At 43.4% G+C, this 18,251-nt stretch overlaps 11 non-coding genes across 11 annotated transcripts; 7 read left to right on the top strand and 4 right to left on the bottom strand.

Moving 5' to 3' along the window:
- The first annotated feature begins 81 nt into the window (after positions 1–81).
- LOC135045353 (U1 spliceosomal RNA) lies at positions 82–244 on the top strand. The gene has a single exon (XR_010237837.1). It is a non-coding gene; the product is annotated as a U1 spliceosomal RNA (small nuclear RNA).
- Positions 245–918: 674 nt separating this feature from the next.
- Positions 919–1,082, top strand: LOC135045315 (U1 spliceosomal RNA). The gene has a single exon (XR_010237802.1). It is a non-coding gene; the product is annotated as a U1 spliceosomal RNA (small nuclear RNA).
- Positions 1,083–1,233: 151 nt separating this feature from the next.
- LOC135045330 (U1 spliceosomal RNA) lies at positions 1,234–1,397 on the top strand. The gene has a single exon (XR_010237816.1). It is a non-coding gene; the product is annotated as a U1 spliceosomal RNA (small nuclear RNA).
- Positions 1,398–11,216: 9,819 nt separating this feature from the next.
- On the top strand, positions 11,217–11,380 carry LOC135045308 (U1 spliceosomal RNA). Its single transcript, XR_010237796.1, has one exon. It is a non-coding gene; the product is annotated as a U1 spliceosomal RNA (small nuclear RNA).
- A 152-nt stretch (positions 11,381–11,532) lies between these two features.
- Positions 11,533–11,695, top strand: LOC135045352 (U1 spliceosomal RNA). The gene has a single exon (XR_010237836.1). It is a non-coding gene; the product is annotated as a U1 spliceosomal RNA (small nuclear RNA).
- A 674-nt stretch (positions 11,696–12,369) lies between these two features.
- On the top strand, positions 12,370–12,533 carry LOC135045314 (U1 spliceosomal RNA). Its single transcript, XR_010237801.1, has one exon. It is a non-coding gene; the product is annotated as a U1 spliceosomal RNA (small nuclear RNA).
- A 151-nt stretch (positions 12,534–12,684) lies between these two features.
- On the top strand, positions 12,685–12,848 carry LOC135045329 (U1 spliceosomal RNA). The gene has a single exon (XR_010237815.1). It is a non-coding gene; the product is annotated as a U1 spliceosomal RNA (small nuclear RNA).
- Positions 12,849–16,017: 3,169 nt separating this feature from the next.
- On the bottom strand, positions 16,018–16,181 carry LOC135045328 (U1 spliceosomal RNA). Its single transcript, XR_010237814.1, has one exon. It is a non-coding gene; the product is annotated as a U1 spliceosomal RNA (small nuclear RNA).
- A 151-nt stretch (positions 16,182–16,332) lies between these two features.
- Positions 16,333–16,496, bottom strand: LOC135045313 (U1 spliceosomal RNA). The gene has a single exon (XR_010237800.1). It is a non-coding gene; the product is annotated as a U1 spliceosomal RNA (small nuclear RNA).
- Positions 16,497–17,170: 674 nt separating this feature from the next.
- LOC135045351 (U1 spliceosomal RNA) lies at positions 17,171–17,333 on the bottom strand. Its single transcript, XR_010237835.1, has one exon. It is a non-coding gene; the product is annotated as a U1 spliceosomal RNA (small nuclear RNA).
- Positions 17,334–17,485: 152 nt separating this feature from the next.
- On the bottom strand, positions 17,486–17,649 carry LOC135045355 (U1 spliceosomal RNA). The gene has a single exon (XR_010237838.1). It is a non-coding gene; the product is annotated as a U1 spliceosomal RNA (small nuclear RNA).
- Positions 17,650–18,251: the final 602 nt, after the last annotated feature.

Below are 18,251 nucleotides of genomic sequence, written 5' to 3'. Positions count from 1 at the left end.
CCTTGTGCTGCCTCAGTTGGATCTCCTTCACTTGACAGGGGGGTGCCCGAGCAGCGACCCTCCCCAGCTCTAGCCCAACTCCTACTTACCTGCCAGGTGAGATACTATGATCATGAAGTTGCTTCTCCCAGGGCAAGGCTCACCCATTGCACTCTGGGTGTGCTGCCCCTGCGATTTCCCCAAATGTGGGAAACTTGACTGCATAATTTGAGTTTTCCCTGGTCGGCTCTCATGTAATTCAGATCTCTTTGTCTCAGGTCTCTCTCCAGCCTAGTTTGCTGTCTGGTTCCACTTCTTTTTTCTTGAGCCCCTCCCTTCTATACCCTTGTGCACTATCCTGACTTCTCCTCCCGTCTGCTTACTTTGTGCCTCCCAATGCACAATGCAAACTACGGGTAGTGCTGCAGGGCCCACACCCTTTTACTTGCTTTACAGAGCAGCTCTGGAGCTGTTACAGTGCCCAGCTGCTGCAAGAAATCAGCTTGAATGCTTCAGGGGCTGGGGAATGGCCAACATGAGCCCCACACCGAAGGAGGGTGGGGGTGCTTAATGCGAACTAGGGGTCATCCAAGCACCACAAAAGGCCTCCATGCCCTGCACGCTCCTTTTCTCTTTTCATATGCAGACGAGGGTTGAAGCCAACTTTGACCCACTGCTTGGATGACATCACCATATTCAAATCCATCTGCTGCAGGCCATCCCCCAGGAATGCTTGCACTAGTTGTTGCATTTGGTTTGTTGTTTGGGGGTGCTTCAGTATTAGGCAGCCTTCTGCCACCCCATGTTCATCTGAAAATATGTGTTCTCCCTGCAGTTGTTGTCCCCAGATGAGAGTTCCCTTGTGCTGCCTCAGTTGAATCTCCTTTACTTGACAGAGATGTGCCTGAGCAACGGCCCTCCCCAGCCCTATCCCAAATCATACTTATTTTGCATAGGAGATACTATTGTCATGAAGATTGTTCTCCCAGGGTGAGGTTCATTCATTGCATTCTGGGTATGCTGACCCCTGTGATTTCCCCAAATGTGGGAAACTCGACTGCATTATTTGTGGTAGTGGTGGACTGTGTTTGTGCTTTCCTCTGGTCAGCTCTGGTAAAAGTCAGATTTCTTTGTCTCAGATCTTCCTCTAGCCTTGTTCTTCTTTTGAGAGTTCCCTTGTGCTGCCTCAGTTGGATCTCCTTCACTTGAAAGGTAGTGCCCGAGCAGCGACCCTCCCCAGCTCTAGCCCAACTCCTACTAACCTGCCAGGTGAGATACTATGATCATGAAGGTGCTTCTCCCAGGGCAAGGCTCACCCATTGCACTCTGGGTGTGCTGCCCCTTGCGATTTCCCCAAATGTGGGAAACTTGACTGCATAATTTGTGTTTCCCCTGGACGGCTCTCGTATAATTCAGATCTCTTTGTCTCAGGTCTCTCTCCAGCCTAGTATGCTGTCTGTTTCCACTTCTCTTTTCTTGAGCCCCTCCCTTCTATAACCTTGTGCACTATCCTGACTTCTCCTCCCGTCTGCTTACTTTGTGCCTTCCAATGCACAATGCAAACTACAGGTAGTGCTGCAGGGCCCACACCCTTTTACTTGCCTTACAGAGCAGCTCTGGAGCTGTTACAGTACCCAGCTGCTGCAAGAAATCAGCTTGAATGCTTCAGGGGCTGGGGCATGGCCAACATGAGCCCCACACCGAAGGAGGGTGGGGGTGTTTAATGCGAACTAGGGGTCATCCAAGCGTCGCAAAAGGCCGCCATGCCCTGCATATCCCTTTTCTCTTTTCATAAGCAGACGAGGGTTGAAGCCAACTTTGACCCACTGCTTGGATGACATCACTTGCTGCCTTTCCAATGAAGCAAGTTTAATTTAGTAATAGGTGAAAAACCATCCCTACAAAGGTGTTAATCAGATACTTGGCTTTGTGGACACTTTTCAGAGAACAAATTAGTTAGCATAAAAATAAAGCCAGAAAATGAAGAGCTGTTTAATCACTCAATTGGATTTTTCTGCAAGCGTATTTCTTTTTCTCTGCAACCCACTGCTAAGTTGTGCTTCCTAGCTGTTCTTTTATAAAATCACTTAATCAAATCTAACTCTGATTACATCAGAGAAGGCCAGGTACCCTACACCATAAGAGGGGGTTTGAAATTTTGACTTGTCTACTTAAAGATCACCAAAATCTGATGACAAGGTCAATAACATCCCTGGGTGGGATTGAACCACCAACCCTTTGGTTAATAACCAAACACACTAACCGATTGCACCACCGAGACACTTTGCAAAAGTACATACTGACAAAGGTTAATAAGCATTCATCTAGAACGTTTCCTAGAAAACTTTAAAAAGTCAATAATCTGGAGAGTTTTTGTAAGATGTTTCTTCCATCAACCAATGAAGAAACGCATTGGTACTTTCCCATGATGAGTGAGTGCTTCAGGATCTCTTGCACTTACATGTGCAGCAGAGTACTGCAATGGAAGCATGCTGGGTCCATAGCCCAGAGGTAGGCAGATTGAAACTATCCTCTGCTATATGCGTTTTTTTTTTGTTAATTAAAGTAATCCAAAACTGGGATTGATATTTTTGCTCTTTTATTTTTACTTAAAGTACAATAACTTTTACCATTTTCATTTGTTTTAATAGTATATTGACAGTATTGTTTTCTTTCAAAAATCCACTTAATTTTCTTTACCCGATTATTAAAATGGTAATTGACAAAAACAAACTACATTGTCACCAGAAGAGCAATACAAAATGTACAAGTGATATATTAAAATCATCTTTCCAGCTTGAATTTCAATGATGCATTGGGGCAACGATTTTGTGAGAAACATCTTCACCCTTAAATAAAGATTTTCTTAATTCCTTACCTGTGTGCTAATTAGATATCACCTTGTTTTCACATTAAACAGACTTCCACATGAGAAAGCACAAAGGATGCAGTGGCGTTAATGTTTCCTGGTGTCAACCTGTATTATTTCAGTAGATATTGAAATGAGGATGCATCTTGCTGCCTTTCCAATGAAGCAAGTTTAATTTAGTAATAGGTTAAAAACCATCCCTACAAATGTGTTAATCAGAAACTTGGCTTTGTGGACACTTTTCAGAGAACAAATTTGTTAGCATAAAAATAAAGCCAGAAAATGAAAAGCTGTTTAATCACTCAATTGGATTTTTTTGCCAGCATATTTCTTTTTCTCTGCAACCCACTGCCTTATTGTGCTTCCTAGCTGTTTTTATAAAATCACTGAATCAAATCTAACTCTGATTACATCAGAGAAGGCCAGGTACCCTACACCATAAGAGGGGGTTTGAAATTTTCACTTGTCTACATAAAGATCACCAAAATCTGATAACAAGGTCAATTACGTCCCTGGGTGGGATTGAACCACCAACCTTTTGGTTAATAGCCTTACACAGTAACTGATTGCGCCACAGCAACACTTTGTAAAAGTCCATACTGACAAAGGCTAATAAGCATTCATCTAGAACGATTCCTAGAAACATTTTAAAAAGTCAATAATGTGGAGAGTTTTTGTAAGATGTTTCTTCCATCAACCAATGAAGAAACACATTGGTACTTTCCCATGATGAGTGAGTGCTTCAGGATCTCTTGCACTTACATGTGCAGCAGAGTACTGTAATGGAAGCATGCTGGGTCCATAACCCAGAGGTAGGCAGATTGAAACTATCCTTTGCTATATGCATTTTTTTTTTGTTCATTAAAGTAATCCAAAACTGGGATTGATATTTTAGCTTTTATTTTTACTTAAAGTACAATAACTTTTACCATTTTAATTTGTTTTAGTGCAAATGGCATATCAGCAGTCAGCACTAACTGGTGACATGCCATTTGTACAAGTAAGCCATGTGTGACTAATATATAAACATGCTTTATTAAATAACACCTCAAACTATCATACCCAGGATTCAAACCTATAACCTGTTGAATTCTAATCAAACACCCTACCCATGGAGCTACTTGATCCTGCATCTTTTCTAACCTCCAAAAACAGATTCAGTTGCATTTTCCAGCGTGTTTTGTTTGCGCCTTTGCAAATGTCTTACATCGACAAACTTATTTAGTACTATTTTGCAAATAGGGTTACATTGTCGCAACATTGTGTTCCCTAATTGCTTGATTTTTTAAATGCAACAATTGATAAAGACACCTGATAATTGCTCTGTGGAGTCTTATTTTGTGTTTTGTGTTTAGTCTTTAGATCTGAATTTGAATGTACTTGTGAACTAACTTAATTTCCTACTTCTAAATTCATTCCTAAATTCACTACTTACATGAATCCTGTAGTTGGGCATTTTGGGACTTCGATTGTGGGCATTGTTTTGTGTCCAGACCAGCAGCAGGTGGTGTGCATTTGCTGGAAAGGCATCGAAGACCTCCGATATGCTGCATCTCCTGATGTGTGTCTCCCTCAAGTGGCTGTCAGCAAATGCCTGCTAGACACCCCATTCCAAGCTGATTGTGACATCATGGAACATGCATCATAGAACAGGCATGCTAAAACATGGGTCTTCAACCTGCGACCCTCCAGCTGCTGTGGAACTACACATCCCAGCATGCCCTGCCTCAGTTTTAGCATACCTTAATAGCAAAACTGTGGCAGGGCATGCTGGGATGTGTAGTTTCACAGCAGCTGGAGGGCCACAGGATGAAGACCCATGTGCTAGAGCCAAGCCGCAGGTACATTGAATGCTAGCAAGCTGAATATTTAAATCCTTTTTGTTCCGCAGCATTCCAATGCGGAAGATTCCATGGAACCAGAGATCCTTCCATTGAGAAGGACATGCTGCCTGGATGACTACACTGTGCAAATTAAATCACGGAGCCAGTTGGCTTGTGGGTGGCTCTGGTGACTGGGTGGTTGGGTGGGTGGTGTGTCGGAAGTGGAGCGCATGCAAATGATTGTGTATCATCCAGCTAGTGAGAGAGAAAACTCACGCAGGAGTGTTCCTGCTTGTCAGTGGGTTATGCACCTTGCCAGACGTTAAATCTACATAGAGCAGCTGGAGGGGACAAGAGCAGGTTTGCAAAATATAGATAGAAGAGCATATATGCTGGCGCATTCTCCATGATTGTGTCAGCTTATGTTTTGGTGCACTGCACTTTCCTCCACTAAGTTTTAGCCATTTTTGTTAAGCTCAAGTGTAGTTGCTTCTCGGCCTTTTGGCTGTGATCTTGTATCGTGGTTGAAGGGTCTGCTGGAGGGAGGGATTGTTTTCTTCATTGGCGAAAGACCAAAGATATTCCAGGATGGAAGGCTTGGGAACACTATCTGTTTTTCAGTTGTGGAAGAGCACAGAGGTCGGATTGGACTACATTCTATAGTAAAGGATATCTTTCTATTTATTGACCCTCCCCTTATATGTGTCTGTGTTACAATAAAGCTTCGGTTTTGTGAATCCCTCACCCTCTTACACTCCACACCCATAGCCTTATTAACTGTTGTATTATTGTATACTTTAAATGTATAGTGCAGTTCATGATTTATAGTGTAGACTGGCCTGTGCTGTAGTTCTTGAACTGTACTATACCGTCAGCATTTGTATTGTGTTTTGGCTGTGCTGCAACACTGTATTTATGTGTGCAATGTTTATGTATGTTTTTTTTTTATGTCAATAAAGACTGCTTTTTCAAGCCAATATCTGAAAACAATCAATGTTTATCTTTGATGGCAATAAAAGTGGTATGATATTTGATGCTTTTGAAATCCAATATCTGATATGTCCCCTATCTGGGAACCATATATTAAATGGCTTTTCAGAAAAGGGAGATGGGAGAAGAGCTTTCATTACTTGTAGGACCGATGCACATAAAGAAGCAAAAAAACATACATAAACATTACACACATAAGTACCGCGTTGCGGCACAGCCAAAACACAATAGAAATGCTGATGGTATAGTACAGTTCAAGAACTACAGCACAGGCCAGCCTACACTATAAATCATGAACTGCACTATACATTTAAACTGTACAATAATACAACAGTTAATAAGGCTATGGGTGTGGAGTGTAAGAGGGTGACGGAATCACAAGCCCGAAGCTTTATTGAAAGACTGACACATATAAGGGGAGGATTAATAAATAGAAAGACATCCTTTACTATAGAATGTAGTCCAATCCGACCTCTGTGCTCTTCCACAACTGAAAAACAGATAGTGTTCCCAAGCCTTCCATCCTGGAATATCTTTGGTCTTTCGCCAATGAAGAAAGCAATCCCTCCCTCCAGCAGACCCTTCAACCGCAATACAAGATCACAGCCAAAAGGCCGAGAAGCAACTACACTTGAGCTTAACAAAAATGGCTAAAACTTAGTGGAGGAAAGTGCAGTGCACCAAAACATAAGCTGACACAATCATGGAGAATGCGCCAGCATATATGCTCTTCTATCTATATTTTGCAAACATGCTCTTGTCCCCTCCAGCTGCTCTATGTAGATTTAACGTCTGGCAAGGTGCATAACCCACTGACAAGCAGGCACACTCCTGCATGAGTTTTCACTCTCACTAGCTGGATGATACACAATCATTTGCATGTGCTCCACCTCCGACACACCACCCACCCAACCACCCAGTCACCAGAGCCACCCACAAACCAACTGGCTCCGTGATTTAATTTGCACAGTGTAGTCATCCAGGCAGCATGTCCTTCTCAATGGAAGGATCTCTGGTTCCATGGAATCTTCCGCATTGGAATGCTGCGGAACAAAAAGGATTTAAATATTCAGCTTGCTAGCATTCAATGTACCTGCGGCTTGGCTCTAGCACATGGGTCTTCATCCTGTGGCCCTCCAGCTGCTGTGAAACTACACATCCCAGCACGCCCTGCCACAGTTTTGCTATAAGGTATGCTAAAACTGAGGCAGGGCATGCTTGGATGTGTAGTTCCACAGCAGCTGGAGGGTCGCAGGTTGAAGACCCATGTTTTAGCATGCCTGTTCTATGATGCATGTTCCGTGATGTCACAATCAGCTTGGAATGGGGTGTCTAGCAGGCATTTGCTGACAGCCACTTGAGGGAGACACACATCAGGAGATGCAGCATATCGGAGGTCTTTGATGCCTTTCCAGCAAATGCACACCACCTGCTGCTGGTCTGGACACAAAACAATGCCCACAATCGAAGTCCCAAAATGCCCAACTACAGGATTCATGTAAGTAGTGAATTTAGGAATGAATTTAGAAGTAGGAAATTAAGTTAGTTCACAAGTACATTCAAATTCAGATCTAAAGTCTAGGTAGGCCTCACGTCCTGGCAGCCGCCAGCATTTAAAAATGCCTTGATTAGAGGTACGGAATTAAATGTAGATAAGAAGTAGACACAAAATAAGACTCTGCAGAGCAGTTATCAGGTGTTTTTATCAATTGTTGCATTTAAAAAATCAAGCAATTAGGGAACACAATGTTGCAACAATGTAACCCTATTTGCAAAATAGTACTAAATAAGTTTGTCGATGTAAGACATTTGCAAAGGCGCATCCAAAACACGCTGGAAAATGCAACTGAATCTGTTTTTGGAGGCTAGAATAGGAAATGTGCATCGGTCCTACAAGTACTGAAAGCTCTTCTCCCATCTCCCTTTTCTGAAAAGCCATTTAATATATGGTTCCCAGATAGGGGACATATCAGATATTGCCTTTCAAAAGCAGCAAATATCATACCACTTCTATTGCCATCAAAGATAAACATTGATTGTTTTCAGATATTGGATTGAAAAAGCAGTCTTTATTGACATAAAGAAGCAAAAAAACATACATAAACATTACACACATAAGTACTGTGTTGCAGCACAGCCAAAACACAATACAAATGCTGTCGGTATAGTACAGTTCAAGAACTACAGTACAGGTCAGCCTACACTATAAATCATGAACTGCACTATACATTTAAACAATACAATAGTTAATAAGGCTATGGGTGTGGAGTGTAAGAGGGTGACGGAATCACAAGCCCAAAGCTTTATTGAAAGACAGACACATATAAAGGGAGGATTAATAAATACAAAGATACCCTTTACTATAGAATGTAGTCCAATCCGGTCTTTCAACTCTTCCACAACTGAAAAACGGATAGTGTTCCCAAGCCTTCCATCCTGGAATATCTTCAGTCTCTCGCCAATGAAGAAAACAATCCCTCCAGCAGACTCTTCAACCACAATACAATATCACAGCCAAAAGAGCGAGAAGCAACTACACTTGCGTTTAAACAAAATGGCTAAAACTTAGTGGAGGAAAGTGCAGTGCACCAAAACATAAGCTGACACAATCATGGAGAATGCGCCAGCATATATGCTCTTCTGTGTATATTTTCCAAACCTGCTCTTGTCCCCTCCAGTTGCTCCATGTAGATTTGACGTCTGGCAAGGTGCATAACTCACTGACAAGCAGGCACACTCCTGCATGAGTTTTCTCTCTCACTAGCTGGATGATACACATTCATTTGCATGTGCTCCACCTCCGACACACCGCCCACCCAACCACCCAGTCACCAGAGCCACCCACAAGCCAACTGGCTCCGTGATTTAATTTGCACAGTGCAGTCATCCAGGCAGCATGTCCTTCTCAATGGAATAATCTCTGGTTCCATGGAATCTTCCGCATTGGAATGCTGCGGAACAAAAAGGATTTAAACATTCAGCTTGCTAGCATTCAATGTACCTGCGGTTTGGTTCTAGCACATGGGTCTTCATCCTGTGGCCCTCCAGCTGCTGTGAAACTACACATCCCAGCATGCCCTGCCACAGTTTTGCTATTAAGGTATGCTAAAACTGAGGCAGGGCATGCTGGGATATGTAGTTCCACAGCAGCTGGAGGGTCGCAGGTTGAAGACCCATGTTCTAGCATGCCTGTTCTATGATGCATGTTCCGTGATGTCACAATCAGCTTGGAATGGGGTGTCTAGCATGCATTTGCTGACAGCCACTTGAGGCAGACACACATCAGGAGATGCAGCATATCGGAGGTCTTCGATGCCTTTCCAGCAAATGCACACCACCAGCTGCTGGTCTGGACACAAAACAATGCCCACAATTGAAGGCTCAAAATGCCCAACTACAGGATTAATGTAAGTAGTGAATTTAGGAATGAGTTTAGAAGTAGGAAATTAAGTTAGTTCACAAGTACATTCAAATTCAGATCTAAAGACTAGGTAGGCCTCACGTCCTGGCAGCACCCAGCATTTAAAAATGCCTTGATTATAGGTAGGGAATTAAATGTAGATAAGAAGTAGACACAAAAGAAGACTCCACAGAGCAATTATCAGGTGTCTTTATCAATTTTTGCATTTAAAAAATCAAGCAATTAGGGAACACAATGTTGCGACAATGTAACCCTATTTGCAAAATAGTACTAAATAAGTTTGTCGATGTAAGACATTTGCAAAGGCGCAAACAAAACACGCTGGAAAATGCAACTGAATCTGTTTTTGGAGTTTAGAATAGATGCAGGATCAAGTAGCTCAATGGGTAGGGTGTTTGATTAGAATTTAACAGGTTATAGGTTTGAATCCTGGGTATGATAGTTTGAGGTGTTATTTAATAAAGTATGTTTATATATTAGTCACACATGGCTTACTTGTACAAATGGCATGTCACCAGTTAGTGCTGACTGCTGATATGCCATTTACACAAACATGCCATGTGTGACTGTATATGCATTTAAGGAGGGCACCCCTGCAATACCACAAACCATTGAGTGTCAAGTATACTAGATATATCTTCATATCTCATGTGCTTTCTCTGAGACCAATCTTGTTATGCCCCTTCCCCACAAGGCATGCGCCTTTTGTCCATATTGCAAAAATGGGGGGGAGGGCATATAATTCTCTGTCACAGGGCACCAAAAAGTCTAGTTATGGCTCTGGTATGCATTATGTAATCTGGCAGACCATCTCTCCAACACTGGCTGGTTGGAATAGAAATCCGGTTATCTATGTGAGCAAATGACCATCAACGATTTACTCTCAAACACTAAAAAATGGACAAAAATGGTCCCCTAAACAAATTGGTTAAATTTTGGGTTTAACCAATTTGTGTAATGACCATTTTTGACCACTTTTCTAGTGTTTGGGAGCAAATGGTTAATTGACATTTGCTCCTATACATTACCAGATTTTCATTCCATCCATCCAGACTGGATAGATAGCCTGACAGATAATTGTGTAGTGTACGCCCAGGATAACTGTTAGTCATGCTTTATTTTATGGCGGCACATAAATGGGTGGACAGATCCAGGGCAAGCACTGCCCACTCATGCATAGTTGTCAACTGATGTGAAGTTCCAGGGGGCAATCTCAGTTATAAAGAGAAGTATCTGGAAATTGTCCCTAGTTAAAAAAAAAAATAAATTTTTATCAACTCCATTTATTTAGTATGATATCCCAGGTGATAGGATGCCGGCAGTCAGAACAACATACTTTATTAAATAACACATCTCAAACTACCATACCCAGGATTCAAACCTATAACCTGTTGAATTCTAATCAAACACCCTACCTATTGAGCTATTTGATCCTGCATAAAAATTGTGAACATTATATGAAGCTATTGGTACTTTGCAAAAAAAAAGAATCAGCATTACAACGCAGCAGATCCATGCAGTTTGCAGCCACACACTACATGTATCTGCTCAGCCACAATGCTGATTATTTCTTCACAAAGTACAAGGTGAGCTCCAAACAGAATTCTCTAGCTTAGAATTATACCTTTCTTTGCCAAACCTAGAAGTCGGGCCCCCCACCCTGGGATCCCCCAGAGGGAGGCCTGCACCGTCATGCGGCAGGCTTGTCCGTTTTGGAAGCAGGCTGATGGGCAGCCCAGGATTGCTTCAGTCTGGGCTTGGCAGGTCTGGAAACATGAGCTTGCTTTGGGTATGCCTGACCTTGGGTACGCTTTACCTGGAGGATGAAAGGGCCAAGAAAAGTACTTTTAGCCTTCTGCGTGGTAGGAGTCATACTAGGTAGGCAAGCTGTTTTAGCAGTAGCCAGATCAGCTACAATCTTATTGAGGTCTTCTCCAAAAGGAGATTCAACTGAGGCAGCACAAGGGAACTCTCATCTGGGGACAACAACTGCAGGGAGAACACATATTTTCAGATGAACATGGTAGGGCAGAAGGCTGCCTAATACTGAAGCACCCCCAAACAACAAATCAAATGCAACTTACTTGACAGAGATGTGCCTGAGCAACGGCCCTCCCCAGCCCTATCCCAAATCATACTTATTTTGCATAGGAGATACCATGGTCATGAAGATTGTTCTCCCAGGGTTAGGTTCATTCATTGCATTCTGGGTATGCTGACCCCTGTGATTTCCCCAAATGTGGGAAACTCGACTGCATTATTTGTGGTAGTGGGGGACTGTGTTTGTGCTTTCCTCTGGTCAGCTCTGGTAAAAGTCAGATTTCTTTGTCTCAGATCTTCCTCTAGCCTTTGTCTTCTTTCGAGAGTTCCCTTGTGCTGCCTCAGTTGGATCTCCTTCACTTGACAGGGGGGTGCCCGAGCAGCGACCCTCCCCAGCTCTAGCCCAACTCCTACTTACCTGCCAGGTGAGATACTATGATCATGAAGTTGCTTCTCCCAGGGCAAGGCTCACCCATTGCACTCTGGGTGTGCTGCCCCTGCGATTTCCCCAAATGTGGGAAACTTGACTGCATAATTTGAGTTTTCCCTGGTCGGCTCTCATGTAATTCAGATCTCTTTGTCTCAGGTCTCTCTCCAGCCTAGTTTGCTGTCTGGTTCCACTTCTTTTTTCTTGAGCCCCTCCCTTCTATACCCTTGTGCACTATCCTGACTTCTCCTCCCGTCTGCTTACTTTGTGCCTCCCAATGCACAATGCAAACTACGGGTAGTGCTGCAGGGCCCACACCCTTTTACTTGCTTTACAGAGCAGCTCTGGAGCTGTTACAGTGCCCAGCTGCTGCAAGAAATCAGCTTGAATGCTTCAGGGGCTGGGGAATGGCCAACATGAGCCCCACACCGAAGGAGGGTGGGGGTGCTTAATGCGAACTAGGGGTCATCCAAGCACCACAAAAGGCCTCCATGCCCTGCACGCTCCTTTTCTCTTTTCATATGCAGACGAGGGTTGAAGCCAACTTTGACCCACTGCTTGGATGACATCACCATATTCAAATCCATCTGCTGCAGGCCATCCCCCAGGAATGCTTGCACTAGTTGTTGCATTTGGTTTGTTGTTTGGGGGTGCTTCAGTATTAGGCAGCCTTCTGCCACCCCATGTTCATCTGAAAATATGTGTTCTCCCTGCAGTTGTTGTCCCCAGATGAGAGTTCCCTTGTGCTGCCTCAGTTGAATCTCCTTTACTTGACAGAGATGTGCCTGAGCAACGGCCCTCCCCAGCCCTATCCCAAATCATACTTATTTTGCATAGGAGATACTATTGTCATGAAGATTGTTCTCCCAGGGTGAGGTTCATTCATTGCATTCTGGGTATGCTGACCCCTGTGATTTCCCCAAATGTGGGAAACTCGACTGCATTATTTGTGGTAGTGGTGGACTGTGTTTGTGCTTTCCTCTGGTCAGCTCTGGTAGAAGTCAGATTTCTTTGTCTCAGATCTTCCTCTAGCCTTGTTCTTCTTTTGAGAGTTCCCTTGTGCTGCCTCAGTTGGATCTCCTTCACTTGAAAGGTAGTGCCCGAGCAGCGACCCTCCCCAGCTCTAGCCCAACTCCTACTAACCTGCCAGGTGAGATACTATGATCATGAAGGTGCTTCTCCCAGGGCAAGGCTCACCCATTGCACTCTGGGTGTGCTGCCCCTTGCGATTTCCCCAAATGTGGGAAACTTGACTGCATAATTTGTGTTTCCCCTGGACGGCTCTCGTATAATTCAGATCTCTTTGTCTCAGGTCTCTCTCCAGCCTAGTATGCTGTCTGTTTCCACTTCTCTTTTCTTGAGCCCATCCCTTCTATAACCTTGTGCACTATCCTGACTTCTCCTCCCGTCTGCTTACTTTGTGCCTTCCAATGCACAATGCAAACTACAGGTAGTGCTGCAGGGCCCACACCCTTTTACTTGCCTTACAGAGCAGCTCTGGAGCTGTTACAGTACCCAGCTGCTGCAAGAAATCAGCTTGAATGCTTTAGGGGCTGGGGCATGGCCAACATAAGCCCCACACCGAAGGAGGGTGGGGGTGTTTAATGCGAACTAGGGGTCATCCAAGCGTCGCAAAAGGCCGCCATGCCCTGCATATCCCTTTTCTCTTTTCATAAGCAGACGAGGGATGAAGCCAAATTTGACCCACTGCTTGGATGACATCACTTGCTGCCTTTCCAATGAAGCAAGTTTAATTTAGTAATAGGTGAAAAACCATCCCTACAAAGGTGTTAATCAGATACTTGGCTTTGTGGACACTTTTCAGAGAACAAATTTGTTAGCATAAAAATAAAGCCAGAAAATGAAGAGCTGTTTAATCACTCAATTGGATTTTTCTGCAAGCGTATTTCTTTTTCTCTGCAACCCACTGCTAAGTTGTGCTTCCTAGCTGTTCTTTTATAAAATCACTTAATCAAATCTAACTCTGATTACATCAGAGAAGGCCAGGTACCCTACACCATAAGAGGGGGTTTGAAATTTTGACTTGTCTACTTAAAGATCACCAAAATCTGATAACAAGGTAAATTACGTCCCTGGGTAGGATTGAACCACCAACCTTTTGGTTAATAACCGAACACGCTAACTGATTGCGCCACAGAGACACATTGCAAAATTATATACTGACAAAGGCTAATAAGCATTCATCTAGAACGTTTCCTAGAAAAACTTTAAAAAGTCAATAATCTGGAGAGTTTTTGTAAGATGTTTCTTCCATCAACCAATGAAGAAACACATTGGTACTTTCCCATGATGAGTGAGTGCTTCAGGATCTCTTGCACTTACATGTGCAGCAGAGTACTGCAATGGAAGCATGCTGGGCCCATAACCCAGAGGCAGGCAGATTGAAACTATCCTCTGCTATATGCATTTTTTTTTGTTAATTAAAGTAATCCAAAACTGGGATTGATATTTTTGCTCTTTTATTTTTACTTAAAGTACAATAACTTTTATTATTTTAATTTGTTTTAATAGTATATTGACAGTATTGTTTTCTTTCAAAAATCCACTTAATTTTCTTTACCCTATTATTCAAATGGTAATTGACAAAAACAAACTACATTGTCACCAGAAGAGCAATACAAAATGTACAAGTGATATATTAAAATCATCTTTCCAGCTTGAATTTCAATGATGCATTGGGGCAACGATTTTGTGAGAAACCTCTTCACCCTTAAATAAAGATTTTCTTAATTCCTTACCTGTGTGCTAATTAGATATCACCTTGCTTTCACATTAAACAGACTTCCACATGAGAAAGCAGCAAGGATGCAGTGGCGTTAATGTTTCCTGGTGTCAACCTGTATTATTTCAGTAGATATTGAAATGAGGATGCATATTGCTGCCTTTCCAATGAAGCATGTTTAATTTAGTAATAGGTGAAAAACCATCCCTACAAAGGTGTTAATCAGATACTTGGCTTTGTGGACTCTTTTCAGAGAACAAATTTGTTAGCATAAAAATAAAGCCAGAAAATGAAGAGCTGTTTAATCACTCAATTGGATTTTTCTGCCAGCATATTTCTTTTTCTCTGCAACCCACTGCTAAATTGTGTTTCCTAGCTGTTTTTTTTCATAAAATCACTTAATCAAATCTAACTGATTACATCAGAGTAGGCCAGGTACCCTACACCATAAGAGAGGGTTTGAAATTTTGACTTGTCTACTTAAATATCACCAAAATCTGATCACAAGGTCAATTACATCCCTGGGTGGGATTGAACCACCAACTTTTTGGTTAATAGCCGTACACACTAACTGATTGCGCTACAGCGACACTTTGTGAAAGTACATACTGACAAAGGCTAATAAGCATTCATCTAGAACGTTTCCTAGAAAAACTTTAAATAGTCAATAATCTGGAGAGTTTTTGTAAGATGTTTCTTCCATCAACCAATGAAGAAACACATTGGTACTTTCCCATGATGAGTGAGTGCTTCAGGATCTCTTGCACTTACATGTGCAGCAGAGTACTGTAATGGAAGCATGCTGGGTCCATAACCCAGAGGTAGGCAGATTGAAATTATCCTCTGCTATATGCATTTTTTTTGTTAATTAAAGTAATCCAAAACTGGGATTGATATTTTTGCTCTTTTTATTTTACTTAAAGTACAATAACTTTTACCTTTTTAATTTGTTTTAATAGTATATAGACAGTATTGTTTTCTTTCAAAAATCCACTTAATTTTCTTTACCCGATTATTAAAATGGTAATTGACAAAAACAAACTACATTGTCACCAGAAGAGCAATACAAAATGTACAAGTGATATATTAAAATCATCTTTCCAGCTTGAATTTCAATGATGCATTGGGGCAACGATTTTGTGAGAAACATCTTACCCTTAAATAAAGATTTTCTTAATTCCTTACCTGTGTGCTAATTAGATATCACCTTGTTTTCACATTAAACAGACTTCCACATGAGAAAGCAGCAAGGATGCAGTGGCGTTAATGTTTCCTGGTGTCAACCTGGAAAGGCAGCAAGTGATGTCATCCAAGCAGTGGGTCAAAGTTGGCTTCATCCCTCGTCTGCTTATGAAAAGAGAAAAGGGATATGCAGGGCATGGCGGCCTTTTGCGACGCTTGGATGACCCCTAGTTCGCATTAAACACCCCCACCCTCCTTCGGTGTGGGGCTTATGTTGGCCATGCCCCAGCCCCTAAAGCATTCAAGCTGATTTCTTGCAGCAGCTGGGTACTGTAACAGCTCCAGAGCTGCTCTGTAAGGCAAGTAAAAGGGTGTGGGCCCTGCAGCACTACCTGTAGTTTGCATTGTGCATTGGAAGGCACAAAGTAAGCAGACGGGAGGAGAAGTCAGGATAGTGCACAAGGTTATAGAAGGGATGGGCTCAAGAAAAGAGAAGTGGAAACAGACAGCATACTAGGCTGGAGAGAGACCTGAGACAAAGAGATCTGAATTATACGAGAGCCGTCCAGGGGAAACACAAATTATGCAGTCAAGTTTCCCACATTTGGGGAAATCGCAAGGGGCAGCACACCCAGAGTGCAATGGGTGAGCCTTGCCCTGGGAGAAGCACCTTCATGATCATAGTATCTCACCTGGCAGGTTAGTAGGAGTTGGGCTAGAGCTGGGGAGGGTCGCTGCTCGGGCACTACCTTTCAAGTGAAGGAGATCCAACTGAGGCAGCACAAGGGAACTCTCAAAAGAAGAACAAGGCTAGAGGAAGATCTGAGACAAAGAAATCTGACTTTTACCAGAGCTGACCAGAGGAAAGCACAAACACAGTCCACCACTACCACAAATAATGCAGTCGAGTTTCCCACATTTGGGGAAATCACAGGGGTCAGCATACCCAGAATGCAATGAATGAACCTCACCCTGGGAGAACAATCTTCATGACAATAGTATCTCCTATGCAAAATAAGTATGATTTGGGATAGGGCTGGGGAGGGCCGTTGCTCAGGCACATCTCTGTCAAGTAAAGGAGATTCAACTGAGGCAGCACAAGGGAACTCTCATCTGGGGACAACAACTGCAGGGAGAACACATATTTTCAGATGAACATGGGGTGGCAGAAGGCTGCCTAATACTGAAGCACCCCCAAACAACAAACCAAATGCAACAACTAGTGCAAGCATTCCTGGGGGATGGCCTGCAGCAGATGGATTTGAATATGGTGATGTCATCCAAGCAGTGGGTCAAAGTTGGCTTCAACCCTCGTCTGCATATGAAAAGAGAAAAGGAGCGTGCAGGGCATGGAGGCCTTTTGTGGTGCTTGGATGACCCCTAGTTCGCATTAAGCACCCCCACCCTCCTTCGGTGTGGGGCTCATGTTGGCCATTCCCCAGCCCCTGAAGCATTCAAGCTGATTTCTTGCAGCAGCTGGGCACTGTAACAGCTCCAGAGCTGCTCTGTAAAGCAAGTAAAAGGGTGTGGGCCCTGCAGCACTACCCGTAGTTTGCATTGTGCATTGGGAGGCACAAAGTAAGCAGACGGGAGGAGAAGTCAGGATAGTGCACAAGGGTATAGAAGGGAGGGGCTCAAGAAAAAAGAAGTGGAACCAGACAGCAAACTAGGCTGGAGAGAGACCTGAGACAAAGAGATCTGAATTACATGAGAGCCGACCAGGGAAAACTCAAATTATGCAGTCAAGTTTCCCACATTTGGGGAAATCGCAGGGGCAGCACACCCAGAGTGCAATGGGTGAGCCTTGCCCTGGGAGAAGCAACTTCATGATCATAGTATCTCACCTGGCAGGTAAGTAGGAGTTGGGCTAGAGCTGGGGAGGGTCGCTGCTCGGGCACCCCCCTGTCAAGTGAAGGAGATCCAACTGAGGCAGCACAAGGGAACTCTCGAAAGAAGACAAAGGCTAGAGGAAGATCTGAGACAAAGAAATCTGACTTTTACCAGAGCTGACCAGAGGAAAGCACAAACACAGTCCCCCACTACCACAAATAATGCAGTCGAGTTTCCCACATTTGGGGAAATCACAGGGGTCAGCATACCCAGAATGCAATGAATGAACCTAACCCTGGGAGAACAATCTTCATGACCATGGTATCTCCTATGCAAAATAAGTATGATTTGGGATAGGGCTGGGGAGGGCCGTTGCTCAGGCACATCTCTGTCAAGTAAGTTGCATTTGATTTGTTGTTTGGGGGTGCTTCAGTATTAGGCAGCCTTCTGCCCTACCATGTTCATCTGAAAATATGTGTTCTCCCTGCAGTTGTTGTCCCCAGATGAGAGTTCCCTTGTGCTGCCTCAGTTGAATCTCCTTTTGGAGAAGACCTCAATAAGATTGTAGCTGATCTGGCTACTGCTAAAACAGCTTGCCTACCTAGTATGACTCCTACCACGCAGAAGGCTAAAAGTACTTTTCTTGGCCCTTTCATCCTCCAGGTAAAGCGTACCCAAGGTCAGGCATACCCAAAGCAAGCTCATGTTTCCAGACCTGCCAAGCCCAGACTGAAGCAATCCTGGGCTGCCCATCAGCCTGCTTCCAAAACGGACAAGCCTGCCGCATGACGGTGCAGGCCTCCCTCTGGGGGATCCCAGGGTGGGGGGCCCGACTTCTAGGTTTGGCAAAGAAAGGTATAATTCTAAGCTAGAGAATTCTGTTTGGAGCTCACCTTGTACTTTGTGAAGAAATAATCAGCATTGTGGCTGAGCAGATACATGTAGTG

This window comes from Pseudophryne corroboree, unplaced genomic scaffold, assembly GCF_028390025.1.
Source record: "Pseudophryne corroboree isolate aPseCor3 unplaced genomic scaffold, aPseCor3.hap2 scaffold_900, whole genome shotgun sequence".
Classification (NCBI taxonomy): Eukaryota; Metazoa; Chordata; class Amphibia; order Anura; family Myobatrachidae; genus Pseudophryne; species Pseudophryne corroboree.
Note: the sequence above shows the minus strand (reverse complement) of the source record. Positions and strands in the feature narration are given on the sequence as shown.